This window comes from Artibeus jamaicensis, unplaced genomic scaffold, assembly GCF_021234435.1.
Source record: "Artibeus jamaicensis isolate MK-2021 breed Jamaican fruit bat unplaced genomic scaffold, CSHL_Jam_final contig_432, whole genome shotgun sequence".
NCBI classification, from domain to species: Eukaryota; Metazoa; Chordata; class Mammalia; order Chiroptera; family Phyllostomidae; genus Artibeus; species Artibeus jamaicensis.
This window is the reverse complement of record NW_026521828.1, coordinates 5,958,792-5,982,304: the sequence shown is the minus strand read 5'-3', so window position 1 is coordinate 5,982,304 and position 23,513 is coordinate 5,958,792. Positions and strand designations below refer to the sequence as shown.

At 46.9% G+C, this 23,513-nt stretch overlaps 2 long non-coding RNA genes across 2 annotated transcripts; both read right to left on the bottom strand.

Annotated features, from left to right (window-relative positions):
* Nucleotides 1-1,110: 1,110 nt before the first annotated feature.
* Nucleotides 1,111-4,804, bottom strand: LOC128627541 (uncharacterized). The gene is made up of 3 exons (XR_008391767.1): nucleotides 4,463-4,804; nucleotides 4,120-4,285; nucleotides 1,111-2,125 (listed from the first exon to the last, which is right to left on the bottom strand). It is a non-coding gene; the product is annotated as an uncharacterized LOC128627541 (long non-coding RNA).
* Nucleotides 4,805-6,443: 1,639 nt separating this feature from the next.
* Nucleotides 6,444-21,891, bottom strand: LOC119054377 (uncharacterized). Its single transcript, XR_005083507.2, has 3 exons — nucleotides 21,817-21,891; nucleotides 21,145-21,270; nucleotides 6,444-6,552 (listed from the first exon to the last, which is right to left on the bottom strand). It is a non-coding gene; the product is annotated as an uncharacterized LOC119054377 (long non-coding RNA).
* Nucleotides 21,892-23,513: the final 1,622 nt, after the last annotated feature.

Genomic DNA, 23,513 nt, shown 5'->3' with positions numbered 1-23,513 from the left:
AAATGTGTCTTTTCGGAGGGGGTTTGTGGAGTTGGGCAAAAAAGGGGAGGGATGAAGCAGAAAAAAAAACAAGTCGTAGAGACAACAGTATGGCGATTGGTTACCAGATGGGAAGGGAGGGTGGGGAAGTGGATAAGGGTAAAAGAGATAAATGGTGACGGAAGGAGACTTGATTTAGGGTGGTGGACACACAGTTTACAGATCATGTATTACACAATCATATACCTGAAACCTATATAATTTTATTAACCAATGTCACCCTCAATAAATTCCATTTAAAAAATGAAAAAGAAAAGAAAATACTTCTTTGGGGAGCCATATGATGCTACATCAGCAAATGCTACAAGCTGCAGAGTTACACCTCTAGTTGAGTATGTGATTTGCCTACACTCTAGCTTGGATCTTAATTTACACCTGGGTGCCCAAGCCTTTTCCACAGAAAGGGAAGAGGGCTGAGGAAGTGGCTCAGAAAGAAAAAAGCTCCTTCACGTTCCTCCCTCCTGCTTTAATCTCTGCAGAAGCACAATTAACCAGGCAGCGCCTGCCCACTGCTTTCATCATGCTCACTCAGAGATGAGCTTTCTCCGGGCACAATCAAGTGCTTTCAAAGCTAAAAGTCGTGGCTTTTCAGTGAATGTAGCTTGTCCATTTCCATTTCATTCAGAACATGAGGGAAACAGATTGTGCTTTGTCAAGTGGATAAAAAGAGAGGGGTGGCAGGGAAGACAAAAGACCAAAAAGAATCTATATTCTAAGAGCATGTGAGTTACTCCAAAGTGATGTTTAGATCTACAGGACAGTGATCAGCCTTTTAAGATTTCATAGACCCAGAGAAGGTAGAGTTGGAAAGGATTGTAGAGACCAGCAAGTCCAATTCTGTGCATTGACATAAGGGGAGACTGAGTCCCCAAAAGAAAACACCGGTCTTCCTAAGGCCCCATGACTGGTTGGTGGCAGAGTAGTGACTAGAACCCTGACATTCTGTCCGGTGCCTTTTCTGTCACACTAGACTGTTCCCATATTCCCTTTCATCACTTACCCTCTTTCAGTTGGTTTTTCTAAATTTGTTCCAGTGCACAGAATCTGCTCCCTTGTATACTAACCCTAAAATTCTCTAGTTTTCCAAGACCAGTCTCTATTCCATGTGCTTCAAGAAGTTAACCCAGTTATTCTAGAAATAACTTCTTCATTCTTTGAAACCACAGCATTTGTAATCTGAGTCATTCGCTTGTTTGTATTGTAGCTTGCGAGTGACAATTTACAATTTAAATTGTCCTAAGTAAAAATAAAAGGGACGATTTGTTCTCTGGAAAACTGAAAAGCCCAGGGGTAAATCTCACTTCTGGCAGGACTGGATCCTGAGACTCGAGTGACAGCATCAGCACTCAGCATGACTCTGTCCACCTCTCTCCTCCGGGCGGGTTCCTGTCCCGGGATCTCCACCTCGAGATGGCAGGGTGGCTGTCAGCAGCTCCATGTCGAGTTTGTCCGCAAGAGCAGCATCAGGAAGCAGCTTCTGTCTTTCCCAGCCGTTCCACACAGTCCCCACGTAGGAGTCCGCCTCATTGGCTCTGCGTGGGTGCGTGCCCACCTCCTTCTGGACCCCAGAGGTTATGGTCATCATTAGATGGCTGCGGCACAAGCATAGTGGTGTTTGGTTGTTATTAGTTCATAACTTGTAGACAATGCAGCATGCTGCTGTTACCGGTGAATGAAATCGACAAGACTCGATAAAGTTAGTGTGGTAACCATGGTGTTATAGTATAACGCCTCACCGGGGGCCTCCTGAGACCTGTCAGGACCTCCTGGCTGATGGGCCAGTTCTGTTACCACCAACCCAAGTGCCTCTTCCATTGGGAACTGGGGCATCTCAAGTAGTTGAAGTCTTTAAACATTCCACAGCCTATTATTGTCTCATGGCATGTTCTGCTGATAATACATCCTTTGAGTTTACAGAGTACTCTATAACTTTTGTTAACAGTTTGGTTCAGAGACAGCATTTTCTGATGACCTTCTGTCCATCTTTTTTTTTTTTTACCTTCTGCCCATCTTTGAAAAATCACTGGAATGTGGTGCTCCAATTGGTCAGGGCTGGGTCACATGACTTCCTGAGCCGCTTCAATACCTACAAGGCAGAAGTGGCTATAATGTTGGATTCTTTAATAGTATAGTTTTTCTTAGAGAGTGCTAAATGCTCCTAAGAACATGGAGTGTGGAGCAGCGATTCTGAGGAAAATCAGGTTTCTTGCCAGAAAAAGAGGAAATGGTTGTTAGGGAAGAAAAATGGTGATTCATCATAGGTGGTGTTTTCTTATTTTTTCATGTGTGTAAACCTTGATTTTCCAAATCAGTTTTAAGCTTCTTGAGGGTGAAGACAGAGCTCAGTGTCTAATCGATAATCATCAATACATTCTTCTTCATTAGTCAAAAGCAAACATTTATTTGGCACCCACAGAGAACCAGGTGCTATGATGCTTTGAGGAGTCTTAAGTATCAGATTCGGACTCCAGTTCGCTACAACAGACATCTCCTGAACATCTAACATATGCCAAGCACAGTGCTAGCACTGCGGTTACAAAGTTGAACACAATATAACCTCTGCCCTTAAAGAGCCTCATCTAATGGAAATAAGACCAGTAATACCACCATTTATTGAGTGCCTACAATGTGCCTATATTTCACATACATTAATCTTAAGTCTTAGCACCCTCCCCTGGTATGACATATTATTTCATTATGATTTTAATGAGACCCAGAGAAGAACACTTAAACTCTGATCATCAAGCTTGGAGGTCAAATAAAGCATTAAGAATGTCCAAAGACACAGGGCTTGTATGTAGTAGAGTGGGGAATTCTGGGTGTAAGGCATCTCAGAGTTGGTTCTGATCATTTAGGTATGTAGACATCAAAATATATAATTTAGGTATGTAGACATCAAAATAGTAGGGGAAAGGGGAATCCATTGCAGTGGGACTTGTAGATGTCTCTCTCCTCTGAGGAATTCTAAGAAGCCCTTAAGACCTTACCACTCCCCTTCAGGTACACACCCGTCCCCACCACTTTAATTTTACTTCTGAACACACTGCATTCTCAATCTTTTTCTGTATAAATTACAAAGCCATTCAACCATTAGAGGAGCTCAGTGCCAGATAAATACAATATATTATAATTACCATTTTGATCATAATTCTTTTTTTCTTTAATGGAGCATTCTTTTTATGGCCACTGAACACTACTTCTAGTTGATTAGGCTTTTAGTATTTCATAAGTTTCAATAGGAAATGAGCAGGATTAGTACAGTATCTTGAATAATGAGCTATTAATGTATTTTTAATGACCAAGCTGTTCCAACAAGAAACTTGTTGATTTTTGTCACTGTAACATTATTGGAAAAATGACCTGCATGTGGACTGAGTGGTGTATTGTTATGTGAAGTGGGATGAGGTTTTGGTGCATTCAGGGCACTCCTTTAGAAGCCCAGCTGATTTAGGAGAGTTGTCACAGAAAGAGGGAAGAGCTTAGATATGAGACTAAAGTATGAATTGCAACGTTTTCTGGTATTCTAGCCATAAAAGTCTGTATTTATTTCTCATAGAAGTTTTCATTTCCTCTCCTTTCTTCCTTGCTTTTTAATATCTATTAACCCATTTTACAGATGGGTAAAGTGGAAAGGCTTGTCCTGCTTCTGTCTGGATCTGACTTTCAAAACAACCATGGAATCAGTTTACTAGAGTTTTGTTTTGTTTTTCATAGGAGAGGTAACACAGTTTCTCTGAGTCTTGTTTTTTTCATCTGTTAAATGGAGATAACAAAATGTGTGTTTCATAGGATGTTACAAAAAGGAAATGAGATCATTCACATGAAGTACCACTCGATCTTCTCCTCCTTTAGTCCCTACGCCAAGTCAATGAATGTCCCCATCCTAAGACAGTACTTTTGGGGGAAACTTTGTATTTTAGTAGCCTCTAATATCCTGCTTGGGTTGGGGCTTCCTGAGGTCAGGGACTATATCATGCACACATTCCTTTTTAGTCCTTCCGTGTACACAGCTCTGGGCACAGAGCAGGTGATTGATAACCATCTGTCAAACACTGCTGCCCCGGACCTCCCAGCACTTACAGGCTTTGACTGGCTCCAGCAGACTTCTCCAGGAGCACTTGGCTCATTCAGTGGTTGTTCACTGTGACATTAGAACTTTCTATTTCCATGGTAGTAAGAAATTTAATTGTAAGGAATCTGTGAATAGACACCATCTTTCCAGCAAAAATGTAGCTGCAAATGCTTCCTAGGGTTAAATTTGAAGAGTAATAGTAAATAGGGTTGACCCAAGAAGAGGAGGAAGAAAGGAGCCAAGTATCTGGCATATCTGTGTGTAGTGTTTTATTTTAGATAGCGATTTTGGGTAACTAAGTAGATTGGGTTATTTAAGGTAGTTAAACAAACAAACAAAAAAGCTATTTACATGTTGCCTCCTTCTCCTTCTCGTTGCTCCACTCTCCCCAGGGGAGGGGCACTGCCTTTATCTCCATGGCCTTGACAGCTCATCACACATCCTCACTCCATCCAGTAGGGAGAGGAAACAGAGAGGGAGTGCGTTCTTTCCCTTTAAGAGCACCACCAGAAGTTGCACATGCTTCTGTTCCTAGGTGGTTGGTTAGAATTTAGTCACAAGGCCATTCTAACCTGCAAACAAAGATGGAAAATACAGTCTTTATTCTCTGTAGCCAAACACCCAACTGTAAATCATATAAGTCAGGGGTTTTATTGCTGTAGAAGAAGAGAGAAGGGTTATCAGGATATATGACTGGAAGTCTCAGACACACGCCATTTTCATGATGTACTTCCTTGTAGAAGGAAGGAGTTCTCAACCTACCAAAACAAAACAACAAACATGACATGTCATCCTAGATCGTAAAGCCCAAGAAACTTCATGGGGTCACCTGTGATGGTTGCCACTTTAGGTTTTAAAGGTGAAACCACCTGTTACGGGCCTCAGAGGCCCTCGGGAGGCCATGGCTTGCTTGCCCGTCCTTGCCTCCTCGGCACCTGCAACAGAACCTGACTCAAGGTAGAGGTACAATAAAACTTGTCAGTGCACCTGTACACGTTTCTCAGTTTTCATTGTCTCACTGTGTGGGAATTTCTGGGTCTGGTCCATTAAAAGCACAAGTTGGGAATCATTTGGGGCCCCATTTGACAAGGAATGTTAGGAATCTTCTAAAGTGACTTAAAAAAAGCTCTTATGAAAGGGGGCAGAGAGAGAGAGAAACATCAACAATCTCCCAGTCAGGGTGGACTTCGTGAAAAGCCCTGAGCAGCGGTGGCCCCGCTTCACAACTTCCTGTGATTTCAGGCCCTCTCGTCCAAAAATGTCTCCCATTGGCTGAAATTCTGCCACTAGTTCTTTCTCCCCTGACGATGGAGCCACCAGATGAAAGGGGCCCCAGTTCTTGAACCGCTTCCTCTTTCTCTTGGTTAGCTGAAGCCCCATAGAATGCCCCTAGTTTCAGAGCGGGCACCACCACCTGTCAGGTCGCTGTCAGTTAATGACACTGTTATCCACGGCAGCAAGCAGGGGCCTGAACGCAGGAGCAATAAGAAGCCATTTTTTTAAAAGATTTTATTTACTTACTTCTAGAGAGAGGGGAAGGGAGGGAGAAGGAGCAGGAGAGAACCATCAACGTGCGGTCGCCTCTCGCACGTCCCCCACTAAGGACCTGGCCCACAACTCAGGCATGTACCCTGACTGGAGATTGAACCGGTGACCCTTTGGCTCACAGGTCGGCACTCAGTCCACTGAGCCACACCCGCCAGGGCAAGAAGCCTTTTTTTTTTTATTGTAGGGAGGAGCTTCTAGAAACAACAGACTGGACTGAGGGGAGAAGGTGAACAGACCAACCCAGCCAAGAGGCAGCCTGAGCATACCGGGCACGAGGGGTCCGGGGAGTGGACCAGAGACCCAGGCTCACAGCTACCACCCCCCTAACTTCCCAGGTGGTAGGTAGCAGGTGCTAGAGAAATATTTGTGGAAGAAGTCAGTGGGGTACAATATTTATTCAGTTAACTTATTTAATAAACACATATCACGCTTACTATGCGCGAGGCACCATTCTAAGTACTTAACAAATATTAACTTGAGTTTCACCAGCCAAAGGCCTTGTAGAAAGTCAGAGCATGAGAGCCATCTCCACTCGTTTCTGCCTGTGTGACCTTGAAGTACTGATTCATGCCTTCGGAGGCTCATTTTTATCTCCTATAGAAGGGGTACCATAATGAAAGTACCTCAGAGTTATGGTGAAGACCTATAAAGCTAAGAGCCATAAAGTTACTTTATAGACTGAAATCGTTAGCCAAGCATAACCAATACTATAAGTAAGCCTCGGACTGGCTTAGCCTGTAGAGCCAATAATAACAACAAAGATCATCCTCGTGGTACGTTGTCACCGTGGATTACCTACCTCGTGGGCTTTGGAATCGGGTGACTTCGTGCACGTCTATCAGTTGCATGACTTTAGGCAAGCTGCTTCATTCTCCGTGGTTCTGTGTTCCCCTCTGAAACAATAGGGCTAATAATACTATTTACTTCTTAGAGTTGCTGTGAAAACTTTAAAAAGATGATAAAAATAAGGTGCTTAGGACAACAGCCTAGAGCAAGGATGTCAAACTCACTTTTACCAGGGACCACATCAGCCTCTCGGTTGCCTTCAAAGGGCTGAATGTAATGGTAGGACTGTATAAACGTAACTGCTCCTTAACTAGGGGCAAGGGGCTCAGTGCTGCCACCGGGTAGAAACAAGGTGCTGGGTGGGATAAAACAAAGTGGTGGAGGGTCAGATTTGTGTTTGCCACCTGTGGCCTAGAGTAATGCACCATAAATGGTACATGCCTCTCTGCCCTTGTAAGCCTCGTTACAAAGTGGGCAATTGTTGTTATTGTCCTTATTTTCCGGAGAAGGAAGTGGAGGCACAGAGAGGTTAGGTCACTTGCCCGATGCCACATATCTAGGGAACGATACAGCTGGGGTTCCTGGACAGGCCTCTCTCTGACTTGGGCATCTTTGTGGCTGCCTAAGCAAAGATTCCCACCATCCATAATGACACACCAGAAACACTGAAGAAATTCCTGAGCAAAAGAAAGAATTACAAAGCTAGAAAAGAGATAACAAGTACCTAACTTCTCTCTAAATGCTAAGTTGTTGCAAAAGGAGAACACAATCCGTCAACACGGATGTGGGGACTGGAGAGGCTCCCAGAAGCCATCTGCTCCCAGCTCCTGCCCAACGCAGGCATGGCACAGCTGGCAGACTATGACCAGACTGAGCCCCTCGCTCCCCTGGGCCATCACCCAAACCCTGCCATGCTGTATGTGGGTGCTAGTCAGTACAGTGTGAGTGGAAGGCAATGGCTTAGCATCACCTCTTCCTTCTAACTGCTTGATGCCATTGAGCAGGGTGACCTAAAAAGCCACATTTGAAGATGATGGAGCCACCAGGCGAGAGGGGCCTGAGTTCCTGAACCACTTCCTCTCAAAGAGCTGCCTGCCCATCAAACCCAGCCAGCTAAGACTACATGAGCTAAAATAACTCTCTTTGATGACTGAACCATTGTATAGTTTGGGTCTGTTTGTCACAGCAGCTGGCATAACTAACCAATGCAGGGAGGAGGAGGAGGGAGAGCTTTCTAATGTCCCTGACCATTGGCCACTCAACCTCTGCTTAAGTCTTTGCAGTGGTGGGGAATTTATTTTCTCCTGAAGTATTCACTGGCTCCTCATCCATTCGATCACCAGCTGTTTACTGCGTTCATACTATGTGCCAGGCCGCACACTGGCACTGAAGAAGCAAGGATGAACCAGACACAGAGGCCTCTGTCCTCGTGAAGGGTGTTCCTCAGACTGGTTAGTAGACAAGTGAGCGGCAGTAAGCACAATGTTTATTGGCTCTGATAAGTAACTTAAAGAAATACACAAACAGACTGATGGCGCAGAGAAACAAGGGCGGGGGAGCAGCCGATTTGGCTGGGGAAGTGGGGAAGGAGTTCATGGAAGCCTTCTCTGAGGAGGTCACGACACCGGCACAGTTGGCAGACAACTTTGAAAAAAAAAAAAAAGTTGCGTTTGTTGTTGTTTTGCTTGTATTGACAGAAAAATGTGTCTCCTTTAGCTCTACCTCCAGTCCTAATTGTAGAGTCTGGGGTCCCGGAGAAGTCTATTTTTCAGTTGACAGCTTGTCCAACATCCCACTTGTGCAGACAGCTGTCACATCTCTCCTATCCCCCGGAGATCCATCCTCACCCCAAGCAGCCCACAGGGTTTAGTGGCCCAGACACCTGCTCGAGTATCTGCTGCAGGTGTTAGAAACAGCAAGTAGCTGGCACCAAGGACCCAGGCAAACAAGGCGGTCCCATGCAGAGGCTGTGTGGGCCACCCCCAGCACCTCGGGGATAATTGGTCCCACTCCATGACGCAGCTTGCTCCTCTCCCCAGGGCTGCTCGATGGCTGCTGGCTCCCATCAGACGCTGATTCCTGACACTGTGAGGGAGCAGCAGGGTTAGGGCCTTTGGGGGCTCCCAATGGAAGCCTCTCTTTTCTCTCTCTCCAAAAATTTATTTTATGTTAAAACCATGTCCTTCACCCCTGGTTTGAACACCAGAACAAACTTCCCTGTCCCCAGCGTTGGCCTCAAACCGCAGGCATTTGGCTGGAGAGCCAAGGAGGCAGCGGGAAGAGCTACTTGGAGTCAGGCTCCTCCAGATTCCTGCCAAGTGTCACTCAGGAGGCAGGGAGGCCGAGTTGTACAAAGGCCCAGCCTCCTCCTCCTCAGAATTACCCAGAACAAGTCTGCCCTGCCCCTGCAGAAGCTCTCAGGAGGCAGGGGCTTATGCAAGCTCTGGGGGCCTCTGGGCTAGCCACGGCCCCTGTACTACCCGCCAGCTCAGGGGCTGGACTGAGGCCTTCGACCCTAACATGGTGCCCACAGGTTCTTTTCTTGCTTGGTTTGGAGGTAAAAACTGCTGCTACTTGTTTTCTCATACTTTCCACAAAGATCATTTGGGGCAAGAGCAAGTTGAGGCTTCCAGAAGGTGTGGCATTATCAGGGAAGCGAAGAGTGGTACAATAAACACAGGACACACTCTGCCCAGCTCCTTCCATGGCAGAGTCGAGTCGTACCACCTGTACAGCTGGCCTTCCATGGTCTTCACACACCTTGTCCACTCCCTGGGGTCTTCTCCACTCAGTCTGACCTATAGATATGGGTCCCCTGACTCATGGCTGGTCCTCCTTCCTCCCCTGCACACCCTGCACTCAGGTGAAGGAGTGAGGCACCTAGGGAGCAAAATTTAAGGAAGTGCTCCCTCTCCAGGTCATACAGGTTCAGGGTCATCCCTGAGAGTAAGTGCCTCCTTAAATGTGGCTCTCTAGGCACCTCCCTCACCTCACCTATTCCGGGCCCTGCACTAGCCACCCAAACTGCTTTCCATGAAGTTCCCTGAGGGAACATTTTATTTCTTTGATCTCCCCTATCCCCTGTCCACTGGAAAGATCTGAAGATGGCTTTATACTCCTATGTAAAGTATCAAATCCAGCTTGGAGAGATAGAAGTGTTTTCTTTTGTTTGGGGGTCAGATAGTACTTTAACTTTTGTTGTTGCTGTTGTTGCCAATGTTTAAAATTCAGAAGAGCTCATATTTTAAAAAATGTTCTGGTTTGTCTTGAAAACACAGATGATAAGGCCCCTCTGGCTGGAGCTGGCCACGCTGTTCCTTTAGGCTCGTAGGCACAGCCTGGACTCTCCAGAACCCACTGTCCCACCTGTACCAGCTCACCATTTTTATTGCCTGCTCAGCCCCCTAGGCATTTGAAGTTGCCACCTTTGGTCTAAGGACAGATTATGTCTAGATATAAAGTGCAGTTTCTGGCAGCAGTGGCTGGCCAGCAAGGGGTACCAGGCCAGGGAGAGGAAGGGGGAGAATTCCTGATGTCCTTCAAATCAGGCCACGAAGGCCCTGTTCCAGCAGCCAGGGCGCATGAAGAACTGACACCTGCAGCTTGGGAGAAGAAACATGTTATGTGACAACATGAGAAGGGCTGCTGGGCCAAACAGACTAACCCTGAATGAAAACAGCACTGACCCAGGGTTGGGAGGCCTGCCTGGGTGACCCACATCTACCCCTGTAGTTGTGTTGAATACAACTCCTCCTGAGCTCCTCACCCCTTATTAAGGAGAGTTGAGAGGGATTATTTTTAAGGTCCCTTCCAGCTCTTAGTCTCTTGAATTGAGTGCTTGCTATTCTTAGGGGGAATTAGTCTAGTAGAAGAGTCTCAGAACATTGTTCGAGCTTAGCTTAGAAGTGCAATTGAGCGAACATCAGAAACGACATTTCATTGATAGCATGGAATTTTGTAACTTTCTCGGCTCTCCACTTATCCTTTTATAATTTCTCTGATTCTGCTGAGCATATACACTTACAGGAGCTCAAACAATAGCCTGACTCAACAATTTCTTTCCTTAACAATCACTTGTCTGCTTGAGAATTCACTAGGCTTGAAAAATAGTTTGCTAAAGACTGTCTCTATTTTTAAAATACCTGAGGAGAAGAAAGCTTCCTGTCCACACCAGGGTTGGCAATCATAGTGGAACCCAGTGCGACCAGCATCAGCAAATATCTGGGCAGCTGTGCACCGTGTGAGCTGAGAACCAGGAACTGCAATCAGATTAAAGCCCAGTCCTTGTCCTCAAGGAGTTTCCAGTTGGGCGGGGGGGGGGGGGGGTGGTTAGCACAGTGCCTCCAGAGGCCAAATGCAGGACAGAGTAAGATAAACGTCTACCTGACTTACAAGGGGCCAGGAGGAGTCCAAAAAAGCAAGTAGTGACATAGGCCAAAGGACAAAGAAGATGAGGATGAGCAGAAAGGAATTTGGGCCCTAGTAATTCCTTCGTCTATGGAGGATAAAGACTTCTCACTGCCACCGTCACCTGCGACACTGGGATGTAGAGGTCACAAGAGAGGCTAAGTCCTGCTGTCACAGTGCTTACTTTCTAGGGAGGAACAGATGAGTACGTCGATGTGCCCAACCATTTCAGATCCTGCTGAGTGCTATGAAGGTACTAACTGATTGATCATCAAGGTGGCAACTACGAGTTGGACAGGGAAAGCTTCTCTGAGGAAGCTCCAGTTGAGCCGTCATGAGATAGCCTGGGGAACAGCGCCCCAAGTCATGTCCAGACATTGCACATGGCTGGATATCCCTACGGGGAGGGACAAGTGCCCCCAGTTCGGAACTGATGTGGACCATATAACAGCTAACACCATCAGGCCACTGGAGCTAATAATGGGTCTTTCTTAACCCAAGAATCTGACATCCAAAATGGTTTTAGCCACCAAATCAGGGGCAGCATGAATTGCTCCCCTACAGAGAAAAAACAAATGCCCTTCTGCAAAATGTAATTTTGCCTCCACATTCTCTGGCATACCCGACTTCTTCCCCACCCACTTTAGTAAGGAGTGAGGGGGCAGGGGTGATGAAGCCCGGTAGTAAGTGGGGTACTCCATTCTAGGGCTCTTCGTCCCCAGACAAAGGGCGGGACAATAGCTCCTATTTGCTTTTTTTAATGCCAGGACCAGCCTCCTGTAACTGTGACTTGGACACAGCAGCTTCAGGAATCTATTCAAGCCTCCCCACTGTTTAAGGCAGTCTTCATAGCTATGTTTGTCTGTTTTTATTTTTATTGTGTTTTTTGAAGATAACAAGAGGAGAAAATAAAGTGTGATTTGATTCAACAGATATATTCCATGTACCTCCCTTGTCTCCATTAGACCAGCGTTTCCCATGGGCACCAGCCAAGACACCGTGCATTTGGGGACTGCCAGTCCCGGGCCTGGGCCCAATAAGGGGCCAAGCCACAGGGCAAGACTGAGGCCAGATGTGTTCTTGAACCCCAGGCTAAGAAATTTTACTTTGTCTCATAGGGTACAGACAACAGGGAGCCATGGAAGACTCTAAAGCAGGAAGCATCACTCATTCGATATCTGAGGGGATTCGGGGTTCATACGCACCTTTAGCAGAGCCAACCCCCTGACCCCCAGGCCCTGAATCTCAACTCAACCCTGTTTCTTCACTGTTTGGCACAATCCAGCGCAAGGGGCCCAGAGGTGGGAGCCAGGAGGAAAACAAGCAATGGCTTCGGTGCTCAGGGTGGACTCTTATCCCCAAAGGGTCACAGGGCCTTGCCTCTGAAGCAGGGGATGATGAGTTTCAGCGTGACTCACAAAACAGATACAGCCTTGGCAGCATTTGAGAGCATTTGGGAAACTTCTTATCACGTTTTGTTTTGTTTTGTTTTGTTTTGTTTTGTTCACAGGCCCTTAGAATAAGCTGCAGAAGTAGCCTCTGAGGGCTCGGATCCCCCATCACCCTCCAGCTGCCATGAGCTGCCCAGGGCCTTTCCGGACCTGGCACCGCCCACAGCCCTTTATCCGTGTGGTGGTCTTTCCAGAACGGAGCCTACCTACCACAGAGGGAGCAGCGTTCACCAGGTCAGCTCCGGGCAGCGGTGAAGAATGACTACAGGCTGTAGATAACCACCACCACAATCATACTTGTGACTGAGCCAGATGCCAAGATCGATATGGGTATCCTGTCATCTAGTGGCCAGAACAGCCTAACGAAGTACGTACAATTACTTTCTTCATTTGTTAAATAGACTGAGGCACTGAGAGCAACTTTCCCAGTCACGCAGCTAGTGTTTGACAGAACCTAGCTTCAGACCTGGTTCTGACTCTAAAGCCAGATCGTTGGCTCCCGAATCTCCCATTTCTCAACACTTCTTTAGGCACTGCCCCTTCCTCTGGCCACCAGCCACCCATTGCCTGGCTCCTGACTTTCCTCAGGTCCACATCCAGTTCTTCCCAAGCACAGCTCCTTTTTCAGGACATGGTGGAGTCTCAGCTCCACCACAAATTGATTCTATGACCCAGGAAAAGTCTTTTTATCCACCCGGGCCTTAGTTTTCTCATTGGTACAGTGGGGGTGCCCTGCCCATCTCAGAGTCAGAACGGGGATGAAATCAGTTCATGTCCCCCAACCCCCCAATAACCTGTGATGGGTACATAATCGGAAGGTCTTACGCTGGTGCTGCAGAGGCAACTCTCAGAGTCAGAGGCTCGAGCCCTGCCCGGGGGGCAGCGAGCACCCAGGAGGCCTCCACAAACAGTTTTGAGGGAGAGGCTTCTGCACCGGGGAAGCTTGGTACCTGCCAACTCTGCTGGCAAAGCTGGCTCTGGGCTTTTTCTACAGAGAAAGGTCACATTCCACAGCCAGGCAGCCCCACACAGGGGAACAGCCCTGCCCGAGACATTCACTGGAGAAGTGAACAGGGAAAGGGCTCTGTTTGTTTATAAAAGGTTATGAGTCTCCAAGTTCTCCTGTGTGTTGCTGAGGCGAGCAACAAACACGAGGAGGGGAGCATGCAGGCTCCGTGCTCTGAGCTGATAAACAGAAGCACTGTCTCTTCAGGGCTGGGGCCAACAGTTTTCCCAACCGGCCGGCTCTGCACCGCTGTGTTCAGGGCTCAGGCTTGGGTCTAATGAAACAGGGCCCTGGAGCGACAACCCAGGGTTTGTGTCATATCTGCTGCGTTAGTTTCCTGGAGCTTTTGTGACAAAGAAGCACAACGTGGGTGGCTTAGAGCAACAGAAAATTTCACAATAAATTTCTAGCGCTGGGGGCTAGAAGTTCAAAATCAAAGTGGCAGCAAGGCCATGTTCTCTCTGAGACCTGTAGGAGAAAAGTCCTCCCTGGTCTCTTTCAGAGTCTGATCATGTTTGTGCTCCCCATCAGGCCGAACGTCCAGTTCACGCTGCATCTGTGCCTGGAGTCCAGGCATCAGAAGCCGAAAGGAAACCAGACTGGCCTGAATGAGTCTCCTGAGAGAAGTTTAATTGAAAATCACATTTATCCTTTATTCAGCCGTTCTCAAACTTTATGTCTTCAGAACACTTTTTTACTCTTACAAATATTCAGGACCCAAACAGCATTTGTCTGTGTAGGTTATATCTACCCATACCTAGTGCATTCAAAATTAAAGCTGAAAAATCTTAAATTTTTTACTAATTAATTTCAAAAATAATGAAAATCCCACATAGCATAAATAATATGTTTTTTTAAATAATTGAATTTTCCAAACAAAAAATTAGTAGAAAAAATGACATCGTTGGACATTCTGGAAATCTCTCTAACGCTGGGGTTAACAGAAGACAATGGGTTTTCATATTCATTTCTGCACCCAGTTTGTTGCATGTCTTGCAGCCTCTAGAACACTCGACCGTACACATATGAGGGAATGAGAATGGAAAAGCAAATATTTAAACATTATTGTGAAAATGGAGTCAACCTCACAAACCTCTTGAAAAGATCTCAGGAACCCCCAGAGGCTCCCAGACCACAGTTTGAGAGCTCTTGCTCTCACCTCTAGATCTTCCATGCCTTCTCTCCTGAGTTTCAAGTCCAAGCTACAGCTGGTTCGCCCGACAGCCACATGTGCACCCTAATTGTTAGCCTACTAATGTGGTCCCACCCTTGAGAATTATTTTGTTCACTGGTCTGTGTATAACCTCTGTGTCTTAAGGCATAACTGATATTAAAAGCTTTGCTCAAAGAGTCAGGGAGCCTGGTTTTGCCACTTACTAACTGTGACACCAGTTGTCCCTTCTAGGCCTTAGTTCATCCACTTGCCAAATAGATACTTGTTTACTTCACAAGACTGCTTAAGTATTAAATTGAATAGTAGGCATGAAAATGCCTTTAACACATTGGTGTGATAGGACATCATACCATTCTTTCAAATCACTGCATCATTTGGGATGTTTTGGGTAGTCAGCAGCGGATATAATACAACTACGTGGGCATAAACTGATTGACCCGTTTAACTGAACAGTCTAGAGGGGCGTGAGCCTGTGTGTGCTTTGACCTGGTGCTTCATGATGGCGTCCGAGCTCTGATGTAGGTCTCTCCTGTGCCCCCTGCTCTGCTCTGGATGGCTTCAGTCTCAGCCCCCCTCCCTCCCGTCAGTGACGATGACTGCTAGACTTCTTCCCATCCCATCTCCTTAGGCCACACTACCTGAGGTGAAAGAGAGCATCAATTCCATAACCTTCCATGAAAGACGGAAAAGCGTTCTGACTCGGAGGTCCTCAGCAAATGTCTCCCCTTGGATGCAAACTCCAGCCAATCCCTGAACCAATCGCCAGAGTCTGGGTAAGAAGATAAGCTGACTGGCTCGATCTAATCGAAGTCCTCTCTGGAGCTGGGGATAGGATGACTCACCCAAACCACTTGGCTTGGAAATTCTTCATTCTGTTAAGGAATGAGGTTTGCCCTAACTGGTGTGGCTCATTTGGTTGGGCATCGTCCAGCAAAGCAAAAGGTCACCAGTTCAATTCCCAGTTGGGGCACATGACTGGGTTATGTGTTTGGTCCCCAGTCAGGTTGTGTACGGAAGGCAACCAATTAATTCTCTCACATCAACATTTCTCTTCCTCTCTTTCTCTCTCCCTTCCCCTCTCCCTAAAAATAAATAAATAAAATCTTTTTTTAAATGAGAAGGTAGGAATAGTTGTTTGGAAAGCAGTCAGTGAATGTCCAAGATAACATCACTGATCTGTATTTATTGACCAAGGAAGATGATCACAATGTATTTAGTAAAATCCCCATCTACAGAATTCACATGTATGCATGTATCCATGTATGTGTATAAATATATATATCTTAGTGGCCACGACTAGTGGATGGGATTATGGGTGACTATGCACTTTCGTTTATTAGTTTGTTTTCTGGTCATCTAAAAAGCTTTTATATAATAGAAAGTATAATACTTTATGTAAAGTTTCCAATCAGGGACAAGTCTAAGATCCTATAGATTTTTGAAGCGCAGTCCCCAGCCATGCCATCCTTTACTCCCAACACCCGGTAGTCTTGCCTCCTAGGACCCAAGGCTGACCTTGGCTCATGCAGCCCAGGGGACCCCTAGGGAAAGGGCTGAGCCAGTGCAGGAAACTTACATTTGCTTCAACACCTCTAAAGAATCACAGAACCAGGATCTCTTGCTCGGAATAGAAAATAGTCTATTTTCATTCATATGCAATTCTGATTTTTATTGGTTCTTTTCCCCTGTCCTCTCCTCTCCCCAAGTTCTCCGTCAGCTCCCATGACCTCATCGTGATATTTAGTGTAATAGTTTTTTCCCACAGGTCATCAACTTTTAAAATAAATATATTTCCATCAACGGAAGTTGCAGAGTCACCAAAATTATTATACCTCAGTTCAGAGTCACAAGCTCATTAAAGACTGATTATTGTGCTTTTCCAAAAAGAATGGCAATAGAAGGAGCAGGATGATTCTTTTTCATTTAACTAGGGAAAGAGATGCACAGGCAGATTCACATAAAAGGCAGCAGTCTTTGGAGGAGGTAGCTGAGATAGTTAATAGGTAAGAAAATGAGGGAACAACAACAGAAGTCTTGCTTGACAAGCATTTCATTGGCCTCTGAATTTCCCTGGAAGACTCTAACAGCAGTGAGACAGTTTAGTCAGAAGGGAAAAGATTCAAGAACAGAAGTCAGGAATTCTAAATCCTATACTGCATCTTATTCCAGGAGGGACCTTGTCCACCTCCCTGGACCTTTGAAGTTGAATAAAATCAGAGATGGCAAATGGCTGACACCGCCCCACCACCCCCCTCTTCATCCTCCTGGTGGCCATCACTAACCCTTTCCCAGTGAGCCCAGATGCGGTCTGAGAACCCGCGCTGTGCTTCAAGCAGCCATTTGCCACTTATCAGTGAATGCAAGAAGCTGTCTGATCTCCCTGGGCTAACGATTTCTAAAATGCCCATGAAATCCTGACTCTGGTTTCCCTTTGCTGACCCAGGCTTACTTCATTTGCTGAATGCTTACGACTGACATTTAATAATCAGTCATAACATTATTACCATCGTTCAGAAAAACAACGGAGAGTCCTAAGTGCTTACCATGGAGAGGAGATTAAAACAGTGGCAACACATTCCTCCGCATGTCAGAGGAATGGTCCTGTGCAAGAGACAGGAAAATCTGTGTAACCCCGAGATGGTGACTCAAGACCCTGGGCTGCCCCGTGCACACGTATTTCTCTACCTCTGGATGTATTTCCAGCAAAGCGGGCTCAGCAACACCCCAGGGAGGCTGTAGAGCAGGGTCACAGTTATGTGAGATGGACCCAGTGGAAGTGAGGCGACCAAGGGGCACATGTCCAGTCTGAAGGGGACAGGAACCAGGATGTTCCAGACAAGTGCAGCCCCGTGTTTGTCTCCCCCTGCCTCCCCAGCCTCCAGCTGTCCTACCTCCTTTCGTTCGAGCTCCCTCTTGTTGTCTCCCTGCCAGGCAACTAGCAGTGCCTGCCACAGATTCATGACTGCATAAGGAGAAGGTGGCATAACTACATAAACAAGGAGCCATTGGAACACAGAGTGAAGACAGACAGATTTGGTGTGATGGGGCTAATGGAGACCTCCTGGAGAAGATGGCGCTGGCTCTGGAGGGGCTTGGAGGCCAACAAGCAGAGACAACAAGGAAAAGGTCCCCCAGGCAGGAAAATAGCACAGGCAACAGCATGGGGGCAAGGAAATGTGGGAGCAGAGGGCCTGCAAAGAAGGGAACAATACAACTGGAAACATGGGTCCCACTCAGATCACAAAGGTGCTTGGATGCTCCACCAGGGAAACTGGATTTCACGATGTGGTTTAGGGTGTTCATGTTGCGCCCAATCCTCAGCTTTCCCAGAGCAACCCTCCTGGCCTCTCGCCTCATTCCTCACTCAGGCCTCCCTGGAGGAGAATGGGAGAGAGGCAAAACTCATCTGATTCTGTCACCCGCTACTTAATCTCATCCCAACTGGTTCAGAAGGACTATGAACTACACCACTTCCTGGGTTGGGTTTATTCAAATTATGTGGTCAGTCAACAAACTGAGGGCCCATAATGTGCCTGGCACTGGGGACAAAATGAGGGACAAAGCAAACTATGTCCTGCTTTCTTATTGCTTACAATCTACTGGAGGATATAGATGATAATTAAGTCAATAAATAACAAAATAATTACAAACTATAAGAGCAATAAAACAAATAATTATGGTGCTGAGATAAGGAATGGGAGAGGTGGAAGTGGTCAGAAGACCTACAGTAGACAGGATAGTCAAAGAAAGCTCTCTGAGGATGTAATGTTTAAACATAGGCCAGAAGAGTACAAAGGAACCAGCCAGGTGAAATGAGGATGGAGGGAGGAGATTTGCAGAAAAAAGGATGGCATGTGCAAAGGCCCTGGGGCAGGAAAGTGCCAGGTCAGAAAAAGCTGAAACTGGACCAGGGTAGGCAGGACATCAATGGAGCAAAGACAGTGATTCTCACAGACACTGGTATTGACCCACTGACAAGTGGAACAAATCTACTTGAAATGTATCCTGCTGGCCCTCGTTCTATTATACATCCTATGGGAAATAACTTCCCAAGTATAATGAATACCTCTGTGAAGCCAAGAGGCATCCATCCATGGCCAAAAGGAAGGGGCAGACAAGCTTGCCTATACTGTGGGGTGGAGCGTAGCAATGGAAAAATGGATGGTGTTCCTGTTGGGAAATAAACCTTCAAAGAGAAAAGAGTATATATCCTTTCAGTTTCTTCATAAGTCCATAAAGCTCTGCTTTCTTAGCCAAACATGCCACATCCTGGGAACTTCAAGATACCAAGTGTTAGCATCTTTCAGGAATTTCCACTAGAAGAACAGTGCTCAGTGGCTTTTCAGGAGAGAAGGGAAAAATTTTTTTAAGAATAATAAAAGTTTCCATGCCAATCAGAAGGGAGAATGGTGGAAGAATCACAAGTCCCTGGCAATTTCTCCAAACCAAGTAGTGAATATGACCTAGAGGAGAGAATTAAGCAAATATTCTTTATGAAAGCAAGCCAATACTCCAAAAGCATCGATTGGGAGCACTGAGGCTCTTGCTTCATATGTAGACACTGAGCTCAGCTCGAAGATTTGGGTTCAGTAAGAGGGTGAAGGGCCCAGAGATTGTCTTTCTCACCGGGACCAAGTGTTTCTGCTGTCACAGAAAAACACTGCCTGGCTTGGACTGGGGGAGAGGGCCATCAGGGTGAGGAGGCAGCGGAGCCAGAAGAAAGTCAGGGACAGAGATTCCTTGGGACGTCTTCGCAACTCCGGACTGTGTTCCTGTGCAGCTGGAGTCACACCTGCCTCAGCCTCGGTTCTTCGCTCCTTTTTGCCTGTGATCACTCATCACCCTCCGCATACATCCTCAACTCCTGGCGGTGCTCCCACTCTGCCCAGCCCTGAGTATCCGTATGTCCAACTCTCTGCCATGCCCATTGTGTCTTGACAAGAAGACACAAACAAGGCTTTTGGGCCACAAATCTCCAGTCCCCTCCGCTGACCTGACTAAAGCCAACACCTCCACCTGTTCAGGAAACGAACCCCATTTCTCCTCTCCTACTCAGAAACTTGGCTGACATCTCTGTCCCCATGCTCTCCCCTGTGAACATTCAGTCCTCCATTGGATCATCCCCTAGGCCTATGGACTTGCTGTAGCATCTCTCATCACCTTGGCTCCTACAGCCCCTCCAGCAACCACCCCCATTCCTCTGTCGCCCTTAGAGCAACCCTCCTTGAAAAAGTTGTCCCTACTTGCCACCTTCAGCCCCTCCTTATGCGCCATCTCTGTCGTCCTCTTCAGCCGGGTTCCAGCCATCCACTGTACAGAAATGCAGTCCTCTAGGATCCCTAGCCCCTCCTAATACCACTGCACTGGGGGTTAGGGTTTCAAAATAAGAGCTGGGAGGGGAAAACAAACATTTAGGTAATAACATACAATAATTTAAGCATCCAGGTGTATCCCCAGCCACATCTCAAAATAGGCAAAATTAGTTTGCAAGTTTCCAGTTCCATAATCATCATGTACCCCCCGTGGACCTGCTGGGTGCTCAGGTGGAAGTCAGACCCAGGCCTCCTCCTCCACAGTCAGACTCAGAGCCTAGATTGTTGTTCCTGTAGAGTGATTTGAGAAGACTTCTCTTGGAAAATGGTCTTTTAAAAAGGGTAGATACACTGTGCACTGTTTTTCTTCCTCCTCAAGTGGTCATGAAATTTATAAAATTCTAAATCCTAGGATAGAAAAACCTGCTTAATTTGGTTTAACCTAATGCTTCCCCAATTTATTTGCCCACAGAATCCCCATTTTGCAAAGTGCCTATTTGCATCCTACAAATGTATGTTCCGAGGTACAACCTTATGTAAACAATACCCCACCCTGATGCTTCCACCTCACCCCAGTCAGCCCAGTCCTAAGGGGTGGGTTCTCCAAGAGGGGTCTTAGCTAGGCCTGGGGTCCTCCTTTTCCATGGTCCCCTTCTTTTCACTTCTGCCAGCCTAGTGTCTTTGTCTGGGCTCCAGGGATCCTGGAGGGAAAAGACTGGATGTCGATCTAGTGCCAGGCCTAGGTAAGTGGATTTCGTATTCACCAGGAAGTTGCTCCCTGGAGCAGCCCAGAACATGGGGCTATTTTGGTCCAGGCAGGCGATAAATCTCCACACGGAGACAGCTGCCCACTCCTCCTGTCAGGCTGCCCTGTGAGATGTTCTCACTCTCCGCCATCCCCCTGCTGCTCTTCTCGAATGTCACCCTAGCTCTGCAGTGTTGAAATAGAGCTGGGCTTACACAACTTGCCTGGATGATGCATGCTGCCTCCCTGCCTCTTTGGACTTCCTTTCTGCCCAGAGTTACAAGAATCCAGAAGTAGAAGGAACTTATCAGTCGAGTGCATTGAACAGTTGAGGAAACAGGCATAGAAAAGCTCAAAGTCAGTAATTAGAAGCAGTAGCCCAAGCTCATGAGCCCCAGGTCCAGGCCAGTTTCCATCCTCTAATGAAGAGTTAGTAATGTCAACAGGCTGGAAACCAGCTATGCCTGTATCACTTTCTGTGGCATGAATATATACATACATATCTGGGAAGAATATATGTACATATTTATGCATATTCTTTTAAAAATTACCAGTAGACTCATACTTAGTGCTTCTGCAATTTGCTTTTGTTTTCTTCAGTTACCAGTGTTTAGAACGCCTTCCTCCCCCATGATCATAGTTTGCTCTCCCTCCGAACACAGTCCTGGTCTGCCCGCCGCAGCTTTGCCTTTCCACCAGCCTTGCTGAACACAGCAGTCAGAGAATCTTTCTAAAATGTAAGTCAGATCCTGTTACCTTCAGGCTCAGAAACCTTCAGTGGCTTCCTATTACTCTTAAGACAAAGGCCAAACTGATCTCTGAGGCCCCAGGTGACCTCGCTCCTCACTCCCTTCCTGGCCTTAGCTCGGCAGCCACTCAGGCTTCTTTCAGTTCCTTAAAGCCACCCAGCTCCTTCCCCAACCCCACAACGCACTCAGGGCCTTGTAGAATGCTTCCCCCTCTACTTGAAATGCCCCCACACATGCACACACACACATGCATGCGTGCACGTTCACATCTGCACACAGACACAAGCCTCATCTAGTCTTTTAAGATTTTGTTTACTTAGTTTTAGAAATGGGGAAGGAGGGGTACAGAGAAGTAGAGGGACATCGGTGTGAAAGAGAAACATCAGTCGGTTGCCTCTTGTCCACGCCCCAGCCAGGGGCCTGTAACCCAGGCTTGTGCTCTGACCAGGAATCAAACCAGAGACCTTTCACTGTGCAGGACAGCGCCCAACCAACTGAGCCGCACTGTTCATCAGGGCAAACCTCACCTGGTTTTGAAAGTTCTGCTCAGACATGACTTCCTCTTTCTCCCGATATCCTCTCCACTGCAGCCTCACTCTAGACTACATCAGATCTGTTACTATGAACCCTTATAGCAGCATCTATTTCCCTTTAAGTCTCTATCCAGGTGTATGTTTGCATATTAAGTATTTGCTGAATTATGTGATGAGCATGTACCTTCGCTGTGAGACTGTAAGGTCCATGGGGGCGGGGGAGGCTTTGTACACCACTGTATCCTCCACACTTAACCCAGCACCTAACAAAGAGTAGACCCTCAGTTAATATTTATGGACTGAATGAGTAAATGGAAAGGCCAAAGGATGAGTGCAAGTTGTACTGGAAATATTGCCCAAGGAAAAGATGAGCCTTTGCCTGCGGTTAAGAAGGCAAGTACAAATTGCAGGCCTCAGATACAATCTGACAGAAAGAGCACCTTCTGTATTTTTTTACTTAAAATCACTTTACTTCCTACTCTGAGCCCTCAGTCTGCCAGAGTGGATGTGGAAGGGAAAAGTCTTTATTAGGGGTTCCTGCTCCCTCCTACCCATGCACAGGAACACAGTACATTGATGTAGTACTCCAGAAACAGAAAAAAACGTCTGCAACCTCCAGCCTATCATGGAAAGCACTGATATCTTCCAGGCCCACCCCTACGTAGGGGTGTCTGATCTGTGGCCCAACACAAAAGTCATAAATTTACTTACAATGTTATGAGATTTTTTTTGTGATTACATGTCACAATGTATTTAACGTGTAGCCAAAACAACTCTTCTTCCCCTGTGGTGCAGAGACGCCCAAAGGTTGCACACCTGACAGCCCTACTTGTTCTCCGGGCCCCTCATGGGGCACAGCCCTCCACGGTGACCCAGGCCCCTAGTCACAGGGTCCTGCCTTCCGGGGGGAGGACCAGGCCCATCCCCACAAGGTCTTCTCATCTCCTCAGGGAGTTGCTGCAGGACCTCCACGCACAGCAGGAAGCCCCACTCTGAGAACGTGCCTAGGAGACACGTCCCTCCTCTGTTTGCTACCCCAGTCTGCCCTGAGCCAGACCTCTCTTCCCTTTCGTTCCAGGGAAAACTGGCTCAGTCTCTTCCCTTCTCCTCCCCTAAGGACACCTAATGGCATCTCCTCCCAAGATGCAGATAAGCTGTGGGCTGCAGGCTGCTCCTGCCGACAGGAATCCCTAAGGTAAGAGGCCCAAAAGGGCCAAGCTGCTTGCATAAAATGAGCATGGGAGAAGAGAATTGAAGAAGCTGAAAAACAAATTAATATTCCAATAAATCATCTTGCCTCACAAGTCACTTTGATACCTTACACGCCCCCACTTCCTGTCTGAACTGCTGCCAACTGCTATTTGCAAGAAAGCCCTGATCACTGGGGCTCAGACCTTATGTGGAGAGGGGGTGAGGATCTGAGGAAAGGTAGGAATTTGAAGAGGGACTAGGGGGAGGGTAAAAATACTGATAGTCATGAGGTGGGGCATCTGGTAGGCCACTTCCCAAAAGCCTACCCTAGCAGATTCTTCCCCCTCCCTCATAGGCACAGTGCCACCCCGCCCCCCACTTCCTCCCTGTACTGCTGTAAGGCACTTTTCTGAGATCTTCACGGTAGAAATGCTTCCACCTTCCTGGAACTTCAGTTGGGTTTAGCCTGGGGAAGACAAGAATGGTAGACTCAAGAAGAG